The 20287-nt window shown below is 41.0% G+C and overlaps 1 long non-coding RNA gene across 1 annotated transcript in view; it reads right to left on the bottom strand.

The window, feature by feature from the left end:
• Nucleotides 1-9022: 9022 nt before the first annotated feature.
• Nucleotides 9023-20287, bottom strand: part of LOC120572684 — a 73427-nt gene continuing 62162 nt past the window's right edge. The window contains exons 2-3 of the long non-coding RNA XR_005641467.1: nucleotides 9207-9319; nucleotides 9023-9082 (exon numbers count right to left, since the gene is read on the bottom strand). This is a non-coding gene — a long non-coding RNA (uncharacterized LOC120572684). The remainder of the gene's footprint in view (nucleotides 9083-9206; nucleotides 9320-20287) is intronic.

Below are 20287 nucleotides of genomic sequence, written 5' to 3'. Positions count from 1 at the left end.
AACCGGGACTCAGTTGCCTGCTTGTTGGTTAACGGTTAATGATAGGGTTAAGAAGGAATGGTTATCGGTCAGAACAAAAAAAAATCTAAATTAGCATCCCTACTTCCAGGCAAACTTTGTTGCCTTTAAGGGCCTCATTGCACATAAAATGTCCCCACATTGTTTAGCCATGCTAGAGGCGAGGCTCTAGGGATGGTAATTATAGTCAGTCGGTCCACCACTTTGGTCCCTACTGAAATAACTATTGGATGGATTGCCATGACATTTGGTACACACATTCACAGCTCCTACTGACTTTGATGATCCCTGACATTTCCTCTAATGTCACCAGCAGGTGAAAGATTTTCCTTATCCAGAGAAATGTCTACATCTAATGCCGCATTTCAACTGCATGGTACGGCTTGACTCTGCTCTTTTTTGGTTTTCTATTAGCAAAAGATGCGGATAGTACCACCCTGATGGAGGTTCCAAGCGAGCTGAGACTAACGGTGGAGTTAAAAAACTCCACTAGCGTAACAAGGGACATTCTGCACAAACCTGTCATTTTGAAATAGCCAAGCTACTGTCAATAGCAACCGCAATTTCTTTATTCACTTGCCACAGATTTAAAAAAATGGCAGCACGCCAAACTTTGCAGTATATTACGCAGCAATTGATGAAGTGCATACATCGTTGCCGGTGAACGGATTCAGCAAGTGTCGTGTTGAAGCAGATGTCACGGCAGTTTCATATGGCGTTGCTATGACGATCAGCTGAGAATCCCGCATACACTAGCCACCTTATGAGGTCAAAATTTGAAAAAGGTCCAAAACTTGACCTGCAATAGTTAGCATGCTTACATACAAAGCTAAAATTATGAACACTGTACACATTAGCTAAACATCAGCATGTCAGCATTGCTATTGTTGCAAGCCCATAGCATTTAGCTCACAGCACTACTGTGCCTATGTCTCACAGTGCCACGAGCATGGCTGTGGACTCTTGTCTCAACATAAAGGAGACAAGCTGGAAACTAAAAGATTGGTCTAATACTCGTATCAACCTCCCTTTCCATGTTGTCATCACTGGTGTCACAGCCAAATAAGAACAAGCACAGACAGGTCCATCAACACAACCAAAATCTGTGATTCATTGGGATGATGGATTACTAAAACTGTCCAATAAAGCTCCCTTGTTTTCAGCAGGAGGAAAGGCTTCTCACTGTTCCTTAAGAAAGGACAACAGTCTGTGGGTTTCCTCAGATGCACTGGTTTAAGGCAAGGCATAATTGTTTAAAAAAGGCTGTAGTGTACCATGTCTGTTTTCAAGCCACAGCGCACTGGTAATGAGGTATTGTCGACCATAACAATACAAATATAGCAGGCAAACTTTCCTACTGCAGAAAGCAAACTGTAGGTGGGATATTACCCATACTGTTTATTCCAACAAGCACAAAATCCAACACGTAGCGCAGCAAACATTTCTGTTTGGTACTCTCCTCACCGAATACAATGAAAAAATTATTATTTTACCTATAGCCAATGCAATTTCCAAGTAAGGGACAGCTTGTGGCTCAAGAGCAATAACTGCTGCTCATGATGATACAGCCTGTAGTCAATGAGATGGAGACCTGGACAATGATTTGACTCATTGTTTGTATTCCAAAGACTTGCTATGGGAAATGTCCACCGAGTCTTCTTCTCATTCTGTGGCCTTAAAATCATTGTTTGTCAGTGTTAGTCATCCTCTGGCCCTCTTTCCCTTACACTCATACCTTTCCTTGGTCGCTTCGTTCACTATCTCGCCATGTCTGCTTTCTCCCAGGCGACCCCTGAAGTCCTCTTGATCCCAAACAAAGGTAGAGCTTTTGAATTGGCTTTAGGGGGAAAAGACTAAGAGAATGTAATGTATCTGTTTCTATCCAGGCAGCCAGTGGGAACAAATATTGACATGTCATTTTTTTTTCTTTTTTCTCTCCCCTTTCTGTCTGTGGCCAAACCTTCACTTTCATTACAGCTGTGAGGGAGAGTGGGAGGGAGAGTGGGTGTCACCGGGGAGACCGTCACGAATGATATATTTTTCGTTCTTTTCTCCCGTTTCTTCCCCGCTCCTTCTCTCCATGCTCTTTCCTTCCTCGGCTTTTGCTCACGTCCTGTTGTCGATCTCTCCGGTGAGAAAGCAAAGCCCTTTCCAACAAGGTAAATAACCATTAGCGGGTGAGTGAGTGGGAAAGAGGGAGATGGCAAGGCAGAGGCAGAGAATAAAACACACACAACGAGAAAGACGGGGAAGAAGAGATGAAAACTTGGAGAAGGTCATTTGTTGCTTTTTCAATATCCTCAAGCCCCCCTGTCCAACCTTTTATTTTATCCAAGTGCCTATTTGTCTTTGCCCGAATTGTGTCTTGACTCGAGCAAGACAGCGAGGGCCTTTTACTATTCACGACTTGTAATATAAGAACACAATGGCTGCTGGTTGTAAGATTTCTCATTACATCTCTGTATTTATCTTGCCAGCCCAGAGACACCGCCAGAGGGATGAGGAGACAGACAGTGATGTGAAGAGAAGGGAAAATAAGTGATTTATTTTATTATTTAAGCACAATATCCTGTTGCAGGAGGCGTAGTATTTTGCTGTGGGTGGCAGTGATGTAACATATCTAAGGCCTGAGCCCGGCTGGCGCTCTGCTCTGCCTATCACACATTGGACGCATATTATTGATCACAGATGCTGCTGGTTGCCTTGGTTGCTTTAACTCGGTTTGCCCTCTGTCTTGCAGTCTGCCTTTCTTCCTCTGTGCCTCTCTTCCACTCCATTCCATCTCCCCACCATCCTTCTGCCTTTCCCAAGCTCCCCACTTCCCATCTTTCTCCATCTGCCACCCCTCTCTGCATCCCCTTCTGCTTCTGCTTCCATCCCTCTAACTCTGTCTCTTTGTCTATGGCTGTCTCTCTCCTCCCTCCACCGCCCCCATCTCTTTAGTGTCCCTAGGAGACACTTGTAGACGAGGCAGGGGCTCATATATTTGGAGGTTATGAAGGAGAAACAGTGAATCGAGTTCATGGCTGTCCAAGTGTTTGCTCGGCATCCGAGCACCCTTGCTCGTTTGTGGATTTCATGAATAATTGATTAAATAATGGAAAATGTAATGAGGAAGATGTTTTAAAATTCAAATTGAAATCAAACAACTAGCCCGCTCTTCAATAAGCAGATCTCCGCGGTGATTGGCTGAAGGGACAGGGCTGCGTGACTACAGTATTCATTGAGGCATGGAGGCAGGAGATTAATTTGAGGATATTTTGGGGGAGTTGCAATCACACAGGTGAGCTTATGTGTGCACAAAACTTGCCCAAGTTCAAGCAAGTCGGCCTTGACATTTGTGTCCGCGCTGCTTCATCTTCAAGAGTAATTTTCAACTGCCTAACTGCATCTTCCTGTAGGTCTCCTACGATCATGATCCATGTGTTTTTACTCAGTGTGTGGTGTGTGTGAGGGAGAATTTTTGTGCTCTTTTCTAAAAAAAAGAAATATTTAAAAATGGATCTGCATGTGTGTTCATACAGAGCCTCAGTGGTTCTGACAGGATGTGTGACTCAGTATATGTCCTGTGTATGTTCTCTCATGTGCCTGCATGTATCATGCATGTCCATTAATGTCACGCTCCAGTGGCGGTGAGTGTGGGACATGACGGATCAGACGCTGGTGTTACTGGGACAAGAAGCTCCATTAGGAAGCCGAACCATACGGAAAATCCACGTCACATCCATGTTCACTCGGTCATCCTGCAGCGCCATCCTTCACTCTACTGCACCGCTTATTTCATTTATCGTCCCCTCGCTCTTTTTCCACTTACTTTTCTACTACCTTCCCCCCCCACCCTCCTTCTCTGTCTTTTCCAGTTTCTTTCCCTCTCCATCACTCACTCCATAATTTCACCTCTGCTCAGCATCACTCCCGGGTCTCTCGCACAGACATTTCGGTCCCTCTCTCCAACACTGCCATTGCACAATGCAGGGATCATTAGTGACTTAATGGAGGTATCCATTTTCTGCAGGGGGGGAATAACAATGGCAATGAGCAGTAACCACCACTCCTCTGCTCCCCTCCTTCCTCTCTGCTTCTATTCTTCCCCTTTATTCCCTTTTTCTATCCTGTTGACTGCTTCCTCGCCCTTTCTCCTGCTGCCGTGACAGTGACGCTGAGTGCTGTTTGCACCCGGTGTAAGACTGGCCCTCCTGTCTCATTTACACTGATATTGGACTATGTATCAGGTGTGTGTGTGTGTGTGTGTGCGCGTGTGTTTTGACATGGGAACGACCATCACTGCCAAATAACTGTATAAGCGTACTGTGGTGTGACACATTGGCAAGAACAAGCGCAGGTGGGATGCTTACACGCACATGAACTGAAAATATTGTGCATGAGTGTGTATGTGTATATTTCTTCATCTCTGCCAGTTTATTTTGGATGATATTGTCGCATGGAGTGGGGTAGATGGTGATTCAGTGACACATAGCTGAGGCCTTATGGGAAAGAACAGGAAAATGTAATAAATTCCCACACATTTTCCATATACACGCATGCACAACCTGCTTAACGTCAGCATTTTTAAATCGTGATCATCACTTCACCAACAAATCCTGATTTACGCTTTAACTGTTACACATTGGCTGAGGGGCTGAAGTTCATTAAAAGTGTCATCTAATAAAACTCAGAAAAGTTATGAATATTTACATGGCATAAATGTAAAATGTCAAGAGTATATGTTTAATTTCGGGTGGCTTTTAAATTAAAAAATATATAATGGTACATACGGATAATGACAAAGATAAATGTTCTCAGAATATACAGTACATGGGCACTTGTTACATTGAGGACAGTAGCACTCCTCTGAAATTCCATCGGCAGTCAGCACTATTAATCCTAGTTTACAAAGCTTAAAAAGGTGAAACGTGTATTATAGAATGTAAGAGAAATGATCTTCGCTAAGATCCTAATGTCCACTTGGCACAAAGAAGCCTTGTGGGCAGAAATAAATAACAGCAGTCGTTATTGATTTGGTTTTAAACCATTGCCTCTGTCATCACAATGCTAATTAAGCATAACAAAAGCAGATGCCTCCATGCAGGACACAAGGTGTTGAAGAATGCTTTGGGCATAAACACTGAGTAGTGACTCATACCAGTTGCTGCACACATCCGCCTTAAGACACTAGTAGTTGCGTACCGTGCTGCAAACGTATCAGGCCCAGCTTACACCCCAGCCCGTCCACTCCGCTTCGCATCGGCCAATCTGCTTGCTGCTCCCTCACCACGAGGGACACCTAAACACTCAACGAAATCCTGACTGTTTGTTGTCCTTGCTCCTAATGTTAGGCTGCTGTGGCTGACCACTCCTCTTCGGATCATAGTCTAGACCACATGTTAGTCTTGCTGCTGAGACCACCTGCTAGTTGCTCTCTGTGTTTTTTGGCCTGTTCTAATTGTTCCTTTTTTTGTGCTACGGTATTGGAACCTGACTCCAGCCTCCACTTCACTCCTGCCACCCACCTATCCTGCTTGCCGCAACTGGACCTCTCAACGCCCTCTCGATCCCCTTTTGTTAAAACCTGGAACTTTGAACTTTTGGAATAAACCTGTTAACTCTACTCTGGCTCTGCGTTGTGTCTGCATTTGGGTTCTATTCTGTCAAGAACATACACCTAAAAGGTGGATTGAGCTCCCTTTTGACAGCGGGACAGCTAAAAGTCAACACATCTTCGGCCGCAGGCTGAAAACACATCTCTTCCGACTGCACCTTAGCTAAGAAGATGATTGTTATAAAAGAAAATTGAACTTAAATATTGCATGTACATGTGGAGGATATGTGCAGTTTGTTTGGCTTATTTGAAGCTAATGTACTTCTTCTATGCGATACTTGCTGTTCAGAATTTTTACCTTCATGGTGGAATGCACTTATTGGAAGTCGCTTTGGATAAAAGCATCAGATAAATAAAATAATTAATATAATATAGCCTTCACATTCAGCACATCTCAACCCAACTGAACACCTACAGTAAGGTCTTGGTGCACCACTATAATCTAAACATCCTTGAGGTTAAACATTTTGGAAGTATTGTGTTCAGTGTGGAGAATCGAGGAGCACAGGAGCCTCGTGGTGGAACAGCGCCTTACTAAGACACTTGATGTGTGTTATACCTTTAATGTGTCACCCATCTGAATATACACACTCATAAATACCAATTCCTCCACTAATTGTGGGCACTGAGTCATAAATTGTTGGCATTAAATTTTCATTGTATAGATTTGGCTCATTAATATGAATGAGGTCTGCTGTGTGTTTGCAGCAGTCCATCTGTAAGACTCACAGAGGAGCATACATGTTGTAATGCATACAAACACACACACGCATACAAACACACACACACACACACACACACACACACACACACACACACGTGTATGGCCTGACAAACTGCTGCTACCCAACTCCCATCAGTTTATTTACCCAGCCCTGTGTCCCCCCTCGCCTCTCTCTCCATCCATTCTTTTTCTTCCCCTCCTTTGATACAAGTCGAGCCTACAGTTACCTCGTCCCCTATCAATGCCTGCGGCCACAGATCACAGCAGCAGAAAGACTGAAAGGACAGAGGGAGACAGTGAAAAACAGAGAAACAGAAAATGTAAAGGGAGGGGAGGAGGCATTAGTGGGGGGTCTCTCTTTCTTTCTCTCTAACTAAAGACCAGTGGGCATCCATCTCGGGCCTATCTGTTGACACAGGGCCACAGAATGAGCAGCCAGCTGGCTAGATCAACACGGATGAAGTATAGTACCGCCACAGCGACGACAACAACCACAGCAGTGACAACTATGACAACAGTTGCTCCGACAAACAACAAATACAAACAACCAAGATATCCGCAAAAAAGCAAAGACCGCCAGCAACTGCATGCGGCATCAAGGGCGGCAATCACAACAATGAAAGCATCCAACAACAAGAAGAATCACATCTGCTGCAACAACTACAACTTCTTCGTCTAAGACATCCACTATAACAACCACCTACACAACAGCAAAACGCCAACAGAAATAGCATAACCTGCTACGACAACAACCATAGCAACAATGAGAAAAACATCCTCAACCTCCACCACCACCTCCAACAATTGCAGTGTCTGCTCCAGCTAATATTATTTTGGCTACCACTCTGGGTTTTATGTCAGTTAGTTATTCTTTTTCACTGTTTTCATTCTACTTCTCCGTTTCTCTCCAACATCTCTCTCTCTCTGTCATCCATTTCGCAGCTGCCGTTGGTATGAACATCTGAAAACCCTAAATCTGAAACTTGAGCGAGGGAGGCAAAAAGCACCCTGTCATTTCTCTGCCATACCCGCTCATCTTCGCTCTCCATCTCGCCTCTTTCCTTCTCTCCCCGCAGCCATCAACCACTGCAATCAACCAAGATCTTCTGTGAATGCCGAGAGCGGAGGGGGGGGGGGGGGGGTGCAGGGAGCATGAAGAGGAGGAGGAATATTAAGAACGTTGATGGTGGAGTGCAGCGGCTTGACATTTAAGGCTAGTACTGTCTGGACTTCCTGGGTACTGATGGCACTGGCAATGATTTGACTTATTCTAAAGATACAGGTCACAACATCGTGTGATGTTGAACCTGCAACATTTTGAAAGTAATAATATTCCCAGTTCATTGCAGATTCTCTATTTGTTGTTCTAAACACCAAAAGTAAAAACAAGTGAGGATTACTGGTGAGGTGTGACTTCATACTTAATCTTAGATTGCTTTTATTAATCCAAATTACGATTTTAGCAGTTAGAATTCAAAAGTATGCAGACGTGAGGAATACAATTGATGGCAGAAAATATGCTCTTTACTCCTTTCAGCCGATACCATTGGTATTTACCAGTTTAATTGCAAGGATTATCTAAATTACTTTTTTTTGGGGAGTGGAAAGAAAAGTACAGTTAATGCGTCTGAAACCATCCATTGTTATTGTCCTTGAATACAAAACTCAATAGGCCAATGCTAAACGGGGAACTAGCTTTCCAAAATCCAAAAAGACAGTTGAGGAAATAATTGTAATGGTAACCTTTGTTTTCACTTCTAAATAAGTGATTTCGATAATGGACCAGTTTAAAACCTTAATAAAATGGTATCATAGTTGATGGGATTGTTATTATTGTTATTGTTACTCCCTGTCTTTATTAAAGCTGAATTATTCATCTGTTTCTGTAAAACCAAAACATACGAGACACTAAAGCGCTTCGTGGAGCCGAGGGAAACTGCAAAATTAGGTGATAGTGATAGTGATAGCTGAAATGGGTTCTTCACTATGAATGAATGGCCCCATTTCAAATTACACTCCCACATTCAATCCACTGTTTGAAAATATTGATTGGTGCTACTTAAAAAAATACATTCCCTGGATCTTTTGAAATGCTGAATCGCTTCCTCAAAACCCCCGTCATTTTCTCTAAACTCACTGGGGTTTTAAATCTCCATTATGAACAGGCTGACCTCCAAACATCAACAATGAATTCAAGGATTACCACTTCAGAAATACTACCCTGACCAAAACATTGTTAAAAATGACCTTAGTCCATTTTTCTTATGCATTTCAATTCATTCGATTTCGAGTCATGTTTGCACCGTGAGAAGAAAAATGTCTTTCAGACGGGAACTTTCCATTTCAGTGTGGCTGGAGGAAACGTTTGTGGGCCGATGGCGCTGCTGTCGACGGAGGAGGAGGAGAGTGAGCGATGGCGGAGGAGTGAGGAGGTGCAGAGGGGAATGGAGAGGCAGGACTGAGATAAGACATGGTGAGGGAAGCAGAGAGGGCCGGAGCGGCGAGAAGTGACGACAGCTGATCTCTATTGATCACCACAGACAGCTTCATTATCAGCACTTACTGGATACACGCTGAATTCACAACCACTTCCTACTGTGTGTAGGTGGCTGTGTGTATGTATGTGTGTGTGTCTATGCAGTATTGAGTACATTACTTGTTAAATGCAGTCTGGTGGAGATGCTCCAGTTGATGGATATCAATCCAGTTATTTTGGGGTTTGCTTGCCTCCAAAATCCACTCTGAAGAAGATTATTTTAATTCACTACTGAATCAAGGTGCTGTTTATTGTAATCAGATTACACTCATCCCATTACATTTACAAACCCGCAACGTTTGTGTGTGTGTTCATATCATTGTGTGTACCTGTGTTCGCTGTGGATGCATCCCTGCAGTTCGCCACAACACAACGGTTCCAGTGAGCGTTTTCAGCGACAGAATGTTCATGAATTAACGAGCACGTCTGTTGAGCCATCTCTCTGAGAGCCGGAGAAAGTGTTGAACGATCAAGGAGGACCGTGAAAGAATAAAAGGAGGAAGGATAGAACAAGAAAAACAAAATGGTCTTTTGTAAGCAACAGCAGCAACGCCTCCCTCTGCTCCACAGTTGAGGATTCTATTAGGAACACGGTTTTGAAGGCCAATATCAATTTTAATACAGAAAAAAAGTTGTTCCATACAAGCCTGGGATTTTATCATTTTAGGGGTAAGGTCAATTAGCCTTTGGTGTTGTCAAGTCTTTAGGGGAACAAAGGCCAAATGCCAGGGCAGCAAGGCAACAACAACAAAAAAACAAACAATTTTAAGTCCACAGAAATATTTTTACGGTTATGGATGATTTTATTTTTAATACTTAATATAACTATCAGTGAAATAAAAACAAACAAAAACTGTTTAGTTCACTAAATCATTTCTTGGTATTTACACATAAATACCAATATCTGTACAAACTCTTCTCAGACATTCACTACGTCAGAGCTTTGCAGCATTGGCACATCAGGATGAGTTTGATAAAGTCTCCTGGGGCCAGATGTATGAATGATGTGTACGCCTTTTTCCACACATACACTGGTATTAATGAAGGAAGAATTTGCGGTGAGCATGTGTGCCCCCCCTCGCTTACTTCAGACCAGCATACACCGGGCTTTATCCGAGATATTTGCGGGTGGTATGATGAGAAGGAGATTGAATATAAGTAGAGAGATGGGTAACATTGTTTTTGGGTTGCTGGTCAATTTCACTGATTGTGTTATTGTTTCTGCCGGCTGCACCGTGTTCTGGAAAATTTCAAAAGCACATTTATAAACTTAATTTCTAATTATTTACGAGCGATAAATTCCATCATTCTTTGTATTTACATTTGAGTCATCTCCCTGTTAATGAGCGGCTAACGTGATCCTGAATTGTGAAGCACTCTGTGAAGTTAGTTTTAACATGAGCACTATAAATGAATCATTGCCTATCCTTTTGTTTAATAATAATAATGATGACTGAGATTTTACCCCGATGATGGTTTGCAGGAACGTGATGAATTAGTGGTACGGATGCTATAAACAGCTACAGCCATGCGTAATGACAGCTGCTCTGGCACCGTTAGAGAACCTTGCTGTGTGACACAGTCGGGGAAAATGCACTTTCTCATAGACAGGTCTAAGGAGTGGTGGAGCAGGAATAAGTATGGATATGCAAACGACAAACAACAAAAGAAACTTGTGTCTAATAACCGAATCAACAGGAAAGCGGCAGAGAAAAAACCCAGCAAAATCAGCTGGGGCAGTGCGGGTAGCAGGGCATATCTTTTTTTTGAGGGGCAGAAGCAGTGTTCGAATTATGATTTCATCTTTGTGGGGGTCTCTTTTATAAAAATAAAAAAAGTAGCCTATGAGTAGGATGTTTATCAGGGTTCGAATTACGTGGGAGCCAGTGGGAGCTGAGCTCCCATAGAGAGAGAGGATGAGCTCCCATGAAAGCAGTAAAATCATACACCTGTGGGGGTCTCTAAAAATCATCAGCACGATTATTTAAATCACAAATAAAGCACTTTTTCCTTCAATATATCAAGACATATTTATGTTAATAAAGCGCGGGTTCAAATCCGACCTGCTGCTGTTTGCTGCGTGTCATCCCCCATCTCTCTCCCCCTTTCCTGTCTATCCACTGTCACTATCTAATAAAGGGGAAAGTGCCAAAAAATATATAAATATATATATATATATATATATATATATATATATATATATATATATATATTTATATATATATATTTATATATATATATATATATATATATATATATATATGTTTCATGGCTTGATTTTCTAAATAAAAATAAATCGTGTAAAAGAACCAGCAACCATGCCACCAAAAATAAAAATAAAAGCAACACTGTTCCCCCGACCTCTGCAGAGTGCGAGAGAGGATTTTCTGCATGCAATGACACAGACTGTCAGACCAGAAACAGACTGTGTGCCAGGAGCCTTTCTGAAAGGTCTTTCCTTGACAAATTTGATCCTGCTCCGTTCGTCCAATAGTGGATAAAGACAGGACATCGGACGTCAGCATCATGAGTCCCAGGACCACGACCACAGCCTGCTGAAATCAGACCAGTTTCTCTGCATAATGGTAATTAATGGCTTTTATTGTTTAATTGGCCATTGCGTTCTCCCGTTGTGTACGATTTAGGCTATTATAATGGAAAACAGAACAAACTAAATGTTAAATGCTTGCTCAAAGTGGAATTGCACAGTTCAGCACCACAACTGAGAAAGGTCTAGTTGTTTCATCCTATCTACAACCAAGTCAAAACATTTTCATTGAATAAGACATGGACGTATTTGCTCGGGACTTCCGGGTGCTTGATACTTGTGCTCCCCGACGGTTTTGATCTAAAAACACTTTAGATAACAGTAAAGCGAGAATTAGCCAGTCCCTCCAGAAAAACGCGATTATACGATCGCATAATTCAATGCATAATCAGCCAAAATCTACTTTGAGTATCTACTCAAATTTCTTTGTTTAAGTGCTCCTGCTGTCTATATTATTAACGATTTTTGAAAGTGTCTCTTTTGTATCTTTTATTTCCCTCTGTTTAGACTATTACTTTTATTTTTACTTTAATATTATATTATTTGTATATATTTGTGTATCTAATTTGTTTACTTATTGCAATGGCTGAATATCTGTAAACTATTTTTGGAAATTAAGTTTAAAAAAAGCAGGGTGTTGGGGGAATCACTTTTTCTTCTCTTTTGCATCAAACCGCAGTTTTTGCAAGTTCCCGCAATTTCATCGCATAAAACTGCATAAATAGCCCGCATATTCCATAGCATTTTTTAAGAAAACGTGCCGCATAATCAAGGATTTTTGCCCGCAACAATCACAAAAAAACTCAGCGTTTTTCTGGGAGGACAGATTAGCGAACATGAGCAAAAACAGGGTTAACCCAAAAGGCAAGAAACCACAATTTATGAATGAAGATAACGAAGAACTGTTACAGCAACACATCGCTAGCCGAAGCAACTCCCCGAACCCAAGAGAAGAGGAGAGAACGGATGTTAGCTTGCAAAGTATATTGAACGAGCTCAAGGACTTCAGACGGGATAACAAACAACATCTTACAGAGATCAAACAAGAGCTATGTAGAACAATCAATAGACTGACTGACGGAATTGAAACAACGCTAATGGCAGCTACGGCACTATTGAAAAGGCTGTCCCAACGCCAGGCTAACATGGATCATAAAAAAATGTGTTCTATACAGAGATATCGACATCGGTAAATATCGGTATCGGCCATAACAGCATTATTAATATTGGTTATCAGTATCGGCCACAATTTTCACATCGGTGCATCACTAATATTTTTATAAATGCTTATTACCACACTGGGATAATTCTTATATGTTTGAAACTAATGAGAGGCCATGGCTAGGATAGATAATAGAATAAAAGTGATTGCTTATAATGTCAATGGGGTTTTAAACCCAATTAAGAGAAGTAAGATTCAGAAGTAAAATGAAAAAGGAGAATGCACAAATAGTGTTATTGCAAGAGACACAACTTGGTTCTTCTGAACACGAAAAGCTGAAAAGAATGGGTCATCTTACAAATTTGGTCATAGACAAGGAGTGGCCATCCTGATCTCTCATAAAGTCCTATTTGAACAACTTACAGAAATGAAAGATAAGGAAGGCAGATACATATTTTATGTTATTAACAGAAACTTTACTTATTACAAGAGAACAAATTATATCATCTAGGGAGACTGGAACATACACCTCAATCCAAGGCTAGCTTCTTAAAAGGGTACTTTTTAAAAAAAAAAACTACTTTAACCCCCATACATAAGAAACGTAAGGCTCTCATGATAGAGTTGGGTGCAATAGATCTTTGGAGAGATTATAACCTAACTGGTAGGGACTACACTCATTACTCCCACCCACATGCAGTGTATTCCAGAATTGATTATTTTTTTATTTTTAAAAGACACCGCCACAGAATACATAATTGTGAGATAAGAAATACTGCTCTGTCTGATCATGCACCTCTTCTGCTATCACTAGAAATAAGTAGCAAACCTAGAAATACATTGTGGAGGCTAAATATTTTGAATAAGCAACAATTCACAACCAAAATGAAAGACGAAATTGTAAGAACCTTGGGCTAGAAAATGATAATGGAGAGGTAGGTCTGGATATTTTATGGGACAAATTAAAAGCTGTTCTTAGAGGAGAAATTATTTCTTACTGTGCACGCAAAAAGAAAGAGAGACAACTAAGACTATCAGAACTAAATAGGGAACTAAAATAGCTTGAGGCTAAACATAAAGGGGACTCAAACTCAGACCTTCCTCCAAGGCTCAAGGAAATTAGAAATGAAATAAATGTTATGTACACACAAGAAATACAAAAAAATATGATTTCTACAAAACAAAAATACTATGAGAGTGGCCCAAAATTTGCAAAGCTTTTAGCAAGGAAACTGCAAAAACAACGAGCAGATAGCACAATCTATAAAATTAGGGATCCAAACTCAAGAGCTACTGTAGATAAACAATGAGATACAAATGGCTTTCCAAAACTATTAGAAACATCTGTACACACAGCCACAGCTAGAAGAAGAAAATCAAATTGTAAGATTTCTGGAGTCCCTTAAGTTACCAACACTATCAAACAGCCAAAGCAATAAACTAAGAGCTGAAATAACTGAAGATGAGCTCAATAATGCAATTTCCAAGCTAAAGGCAAACAAATCACCTGGCCCAGATAGGTTCCCCTCTGAATGGTACAAGAGCTTCCGATCAGAGCTGACACCTAGCCTACTTAAAACCTTTAATACAGCTCTAAAAGAGGGGAAAACCCCACCATCCTGGAGAGAAGCAACCATCTCAGTTATACCCAAAGAGGGAAAAGATAGACTGGAATGCGGCTCATAGAGGCCGATCTCGGTACTCAACACAGACTACAAACTATACACTTCAATTCTTACAAAAAGAGTTAACAAGATTCTCCCACAGATCATACACACTGATCAAACAGGATTTATCCTGCAGAGACAAACTCATGACAATATTAGACGGTCACTACATGTACTGAATCATATCCAGGAAAATAAGGTAGAAGCTCTATTAGTTAGCCCAGATGCTGAAAAAGCCTTTGATGCAGTGAGCTGGATATACTTATATAGGGTTCTTGAGAGATTTGGATTTCATACAAAGTTTGTTAAAGCAATCAGCAATCTATACAGGAACGCTTGTGCACGAATTAAAATAAATGGATACTTAACAGACAGTATTAATCTAGAGTGAGGTGCAAAGCTGTGGATTAATCCCCACTTCTCTTTGCGCTCTACACAGAGCCCCTTGCTCAATGGATTAGACCGACTGAGAGCGTAAGAGGCATATCTATAAACGGAGACCAACACAAGGCTGTGTTGTTTGCAGATTATGTTTTGATATATTTAGGGTAACCTACCAATTCACTTCCTGAACTATTCAAACTCCTGGACATTTTTGGAAAATATGCCGCATACAAACTTAATATTCAGAAAACACAGCTCCTCACACTGAACAATGCACCACCAAGACAACTTAAAGATAAATTTAACCTGAAATGGGCCCAGAATACGGGATATTGATCTCCAAGGAGATCTCATCACTTGCAAAGATTAACTATGACCGTCTCTTGTCAAGAATAAAATCAGATATACAGAGATGGAACACCAATCCATTCTTGAGTCTCGTCCAAAGGGTTGAATCTGTGAAAATGAACATTCTCCCAAGACTGTTGTTGTTGTTCCAGTCTTTTCCCGCAGAAATTTCCACCAAGCAATTCTCAGAGTGGGATAAAATGATTTCCAGGCTCATTTGGCAAGGTAAAAAACCTAGAGTTAGATATAAAACTTTACAATTGTCAAAGGAGGAAGGAGGTATGGCAGTACCACACCTGAGAATTTTTTTTTTCTCAGCCCAGATTAGACCTCTGCTAAATTTATGTAATTAAACTTACTATGCCAGATGGAAAGACATTGAACTATTTTTGATTAGGAACCCTCCTATACAGACATTACTGGGTAATACAGACTTGAGAAAATTCATTAATGGTATCCAAAACCCACGGTTAAAATTCCAACTTAAAACATGGAACACAATGAAAGAGGAATATAATTTACAAGACAAACCGAAAGTACTTAAATGGTGTACCTACGATCCAGATTTGAAACCCAAGCAAATGGATGGTAGATTTAAAACCTTCATAGCCAAAGGTATTGCAACATTCTACTCCATAACAGATAGAGGAAAACTGAAGGACTTCCAAACCCTTCAACAAAAGCATGGCTTAGAAAAGAAGGACTTCTATTGATACCTGCAACTACGCCACCATTTTGATCAAGCTATCAAAAATCATATAGACAATGATGATCCTGTGATTAGTCTGCTACTTACAATCCTGCTCCAAGTCTTACTTGGAGCATACTCTGTATTGAAAAAGGGTAATATGTCTAGAATATACAGAGGTTTTATGAATAAAAACACACACTCCAATCACATTCTCACATCGGTTACAAATGAACAAGTTTGTTAAAATATGGACTGAATGGACCTCATATACTGTATACAACAGACACAACCACTGGGAGGGTCATCACACTAATGCTTTTTATAAAACAGAGGTGTACCTAACCAATCTATATATATCATTGTATTGTTTATTTATATGATTATTGAAGAAAATACTGCCAGGTCTTTAAACATGTTTTCTTCTCTTTTTACTTAAATATGCTATAACCCATATATCCCTTGTTCTTGTCAAATAGTTCTGAAATATTTGTGACAGGGACAAGGGACAGAAAAAAAGGGCAATGAGAGGAGCTACCCTGAGTTCATGTATTATCAATATACACTTCCTGAACTGTAATATTCCCATTGTCCAATAAATAAAGAATAAAAAAGACATGTACATATTTAAATATAAAAAAATAGTAGCCTAATTGTAAATAAGTAAGACATTTCAGCTATCAAGTTAAATATCAATTTCATTTCATATTTAAACCCCAATAAATTTCATATTTGAATATTAATTTAATTTAAATATAGGCCTAAGGGGAAAAAAAGATTGCTCTAGTCTAGGGGAAGATATGATCCTGTCCTGTTCTTGACAATGTGTGTGTGTTAAGTGGAATTATCCTCCTTTCTGACTTTTCACATTATTTCACCATGCATGGGCGTGTTTTTGGTCATGTTATACGTATAATATGTTATATTATCGGTTGCTGCTTGTTGTAAAGTAAAAGTGAATTACATTTTTTTTAAAGAGACCCCCACAAAGATGAAATCATAATTTGAACACTGCTGTTTATTTTTATAATTATTATATTATAATATAAAAAAATATTTGTGATTTAAATAATGGTGCTGATGATTTTTAGAGACCCCCCAGGTGTATGATTTTACTGCTTTCATGGGCGCTCATCTCCCACTGGCCAAACTGAGGAGGCACGACAGCCATCCTGCATTGTGACCGTAACAACCATTGTTGTAAAATAACTAAGTATATTTACTCTAGTATTGGACCTAAGTTCTATTCCGAGGTGGGTTTATTCTATGTCTTGCTGAGAGTTAGCTGAGAAGGTCAATAGCACCCTAATGTCTGCATGATGAATATGAAGTTACAGACGGTTTAGCTTAGCGTAGCATAAAGACTGGAAACAACTAGCCTGGCTCTGTCCCAAAAGTTAACAAAATATTTATAACAGCACCATTATAGAATAATATGTCTTTGTATTTATAATTCTATCTCTTTTCAAAAGTGTAAAAATGTCAGTTTGCCATTTTTCAGGTGTTATATGCCAATATGTAATTCCGGTTTCCTGGCAACTGCACGCAGCCAAGAAATAGTCCGGCACCTTAACACTTGTAAAGCAACAACTTGCTGTTTACAATTTACAAAACAGACATGGCAGCCATCTTCTCCTCTAACCCTAAGCAAAAAATAGAAAAAGCCTAAAATGTGGAACTATTTAATCAAAACTAATAATGTGCATATGAAACACGATAATTGTGTAAAACAAGATAGCATCGATAATAAGAATATTTGATCTCTTTCACAGCAGCAAAATGTGCTTTTGAAAAGCACAAATGTTGCTAACTATTAACATTGGCTTAGTTCTATTCAAGTTATCCAGTAGGCCGTGAGTGTAACAGTGAGCCAGCACGCACGATAACAGGATCCTGAAACGGAAATGGAGAACTTGTACTTGCAATACTTTTTACATAGAGGTATGACGTCTTTTATTTAAGTAAATAATCTAAATACCTCTTCAATCACTGGTGAATACAGCAACTAGACACTGAATATATACAATACATACTGTATGTATCTAATCAACCATCTGATGAGCCAGTATGTGGTATATAGAAAAAGGCCAATATGGCTGACACAGTATCAAAAGGAGGCTAACTCAGAGGACTGAAAGGCTCGTCAGTGAGGGCAACATGCACTGCATTAGCTCTGTATTTATGGGTTTCTCTCATCGGCTTCCTTCTATAAAACCGGGGAACACTGTCCACTCCACATCCAACCATTAAATCAATGAGTACACCATCTGAATGCATTGAATAGTCAATAGGATACAGCAGCAGATAATAAGGCAGAGGGAAGGGAAACAGGGTATAATGCATGTTCACTTCAAATCTTCTTTCTTTCCCTTTCAGCAGTGCCCCCCCGCCCCCTCTCTCCTTCCCCACACACCCTTCGCTTCATATCTTCCTTTCATTACCTGGAGAGGAAGCGGTGGAGGGGAGGGAGGGAAGGAGGGGTTGAGATTGAAGGTAGTTAGTGGTTGCTGGAGTTAGAGGTGTGTGTGTGTGTGTGTGTGTGTGTGTGTGGGGGTAGAGGGAGTGAGGAGAGGAGAGGAGGGAAAAAAGAATGAGCGAAGGTTGGTGAGGAGTTGCCTTGGCAACGGGGAGCGGGGCCCTCGTTAGCCCAGCAGGTGCTAATAGGGATAACGAGGGGGTGTTGAGGGGGGAGCAGAGAGGGAAACGAGACCTTTAACTCTCCCAGCATCCTTTGCTCCAGTACTCCCTCTGTCTGCTCCTCTTTCTCCTTCACTTTAGACCTCGTCTTCTTCCCCTTTTTTCCTCCTCTCTCCCCCCCTGTCCGTCTCATGCTCTCCCCCCTTTCTTATTCTTCTCCTCTTTCTATCCAGCCTTTCCACTTTTAGCATCTCCTTCCATTTCAGCTGCACCGGTTGCACTCATTTCAACAACTACCGGCCCCAGTCTCTCTCTCTCTATCGCTGTCTCTCCATTTCCACTTTTCTTCTCCAATCCATTTTTGCCTCTCTCTTTAAGCCCTCCATCCTGTCCTCCATCCATCCTTACAGTACTTCAAGATGGATGGAAAATAAAGTCCTCCAGCGGCTCTCTAGATGAGAGGAAAAAAAGGGCAGAGAGACAAGGGAATAAAAGCTGAGGGGATGGCGAGGGCAAAGGATGGAAAGGGGGAAGAGGGAGAGAAAAAGAAACAGAGAGAGAGGCCATTCAAATCAATACTTTTGTTTGTATGGTTGTATTTTTCTGCTGCCTCGTGTTTAGTCCTCCCCCTGTACTATCTTTCTCTGTATCTCTCTTGCTAAACACACACACACACACACACACAGATGCTCTGACCGTGAACCTGGCAGTCGCTGCCATTTCAGGTTGTTTTCTCCTGCTCAAAGCTCTCCCTCAGCTGTCCTGGCCATTTTGCTGTCTCTGACAAAGCCTCTTCATAAGGCATTCAGCAAAAGGACACATCTTACACCGCCGTTTCGTGGATTTTGAGTTCATACAACCTGATGCTAATTAAAATACAAGTGCCCAAGGCCTGGCCACTTATCGGCACAAAGAAAACACAGGGACTCTACATCAATGCAGCCAGACGTGTTCAGATGAGAGGTGCTCTGCTCCAAATATGTTCACAATTCACAAAACAACATTCTGCAGCTGATAGAATACAACATCTTTTCACATTTTCCAAAGGTCAGTTTTTCTGTTAAGAGACCACAGATAGATAAACACCAAACTCCTCTTTGTGTCACCAGTTAATCATCAGCTGTGGTGCTACCTGGTGCTAACACTTTAGCGTAAATTATTGTGATTTAGCAGACTGGTAGAAAGTAAGAAGACTGACCTTTTAGCAATTTAGTATATCTGATGCAGACTGCATACACAGAACAGACACCATAGCCTTAGGTACAGGTGCACCTTTACCCAAATGCAAATCTGTCCCTCGCTTTATTTTTCCTCATGTAAATCCAGAAGGAGAAAGCTCCCTCTAGATACAACACGGCTGGATGTAAAGTCGCTCACCCAATATCCTAAACACCAATCCCACATGCCAAATACTCCCCATCTGTTGACATACCTATCATGTCTGTTTCTACCCGTGAAACTCACATTATGTGTCTTAGCTGGCATCCCAGGGCCATGAAAGGAAAATCTCATGGGTCGTCACACTGACAAACGGAATAAAAAATGAAGTGCATGCTGTAATCTCAGCTCAATGATACAATGCTAATGCACTGCGGAGCGAGCTCCCTGGCTTCAGTGTTCTCGGGAGAGGTGGCAATCACACAGGGTAGCAGTGTAGCGGGGTAATTTCCATTGTCCACTACGTTTCAGGCGTCATATGGCTGACCTCGAGAGTGTCCGCGCTGTGGTGCTACGCGACTGAAAAGTCTGATCACAGGTTACACTGATTCCTAGAGGTTTTACATCACCCTACTCCCTATTTCCATTGCAGTTGCGTTGACCGGTATGTGTTAAACTGTATTTAAAATGTTCTGCAAGCCATTAAAAAGAAGCAAGCAATTGATTGCTACCTCAAATTGTAAATCAACTCATTTGGTTTGACACTCTCAAATAGATTGGCTTTGTCCACAGTCACCAAGGTTTCTCCCATAATGTAA

This window comes from Perca fluviatilis, chromosome 14 (assembly GCF_010015445.1).
Source record: "Perca fluviatilis chromosome 14, GENO_Pfluv_1.0, whole genome shotgun sequence".
Classification (NCBI taxonomy): domain Eukaryota; kingdom Metazoa; phylum Chordata; class Actinopteri; order Perciformes; family Percidae; genus Perca; species Perca fluviatilis.
This window is presented reverse-complemented; position numbering and strand designations above follow the sequence as displayed.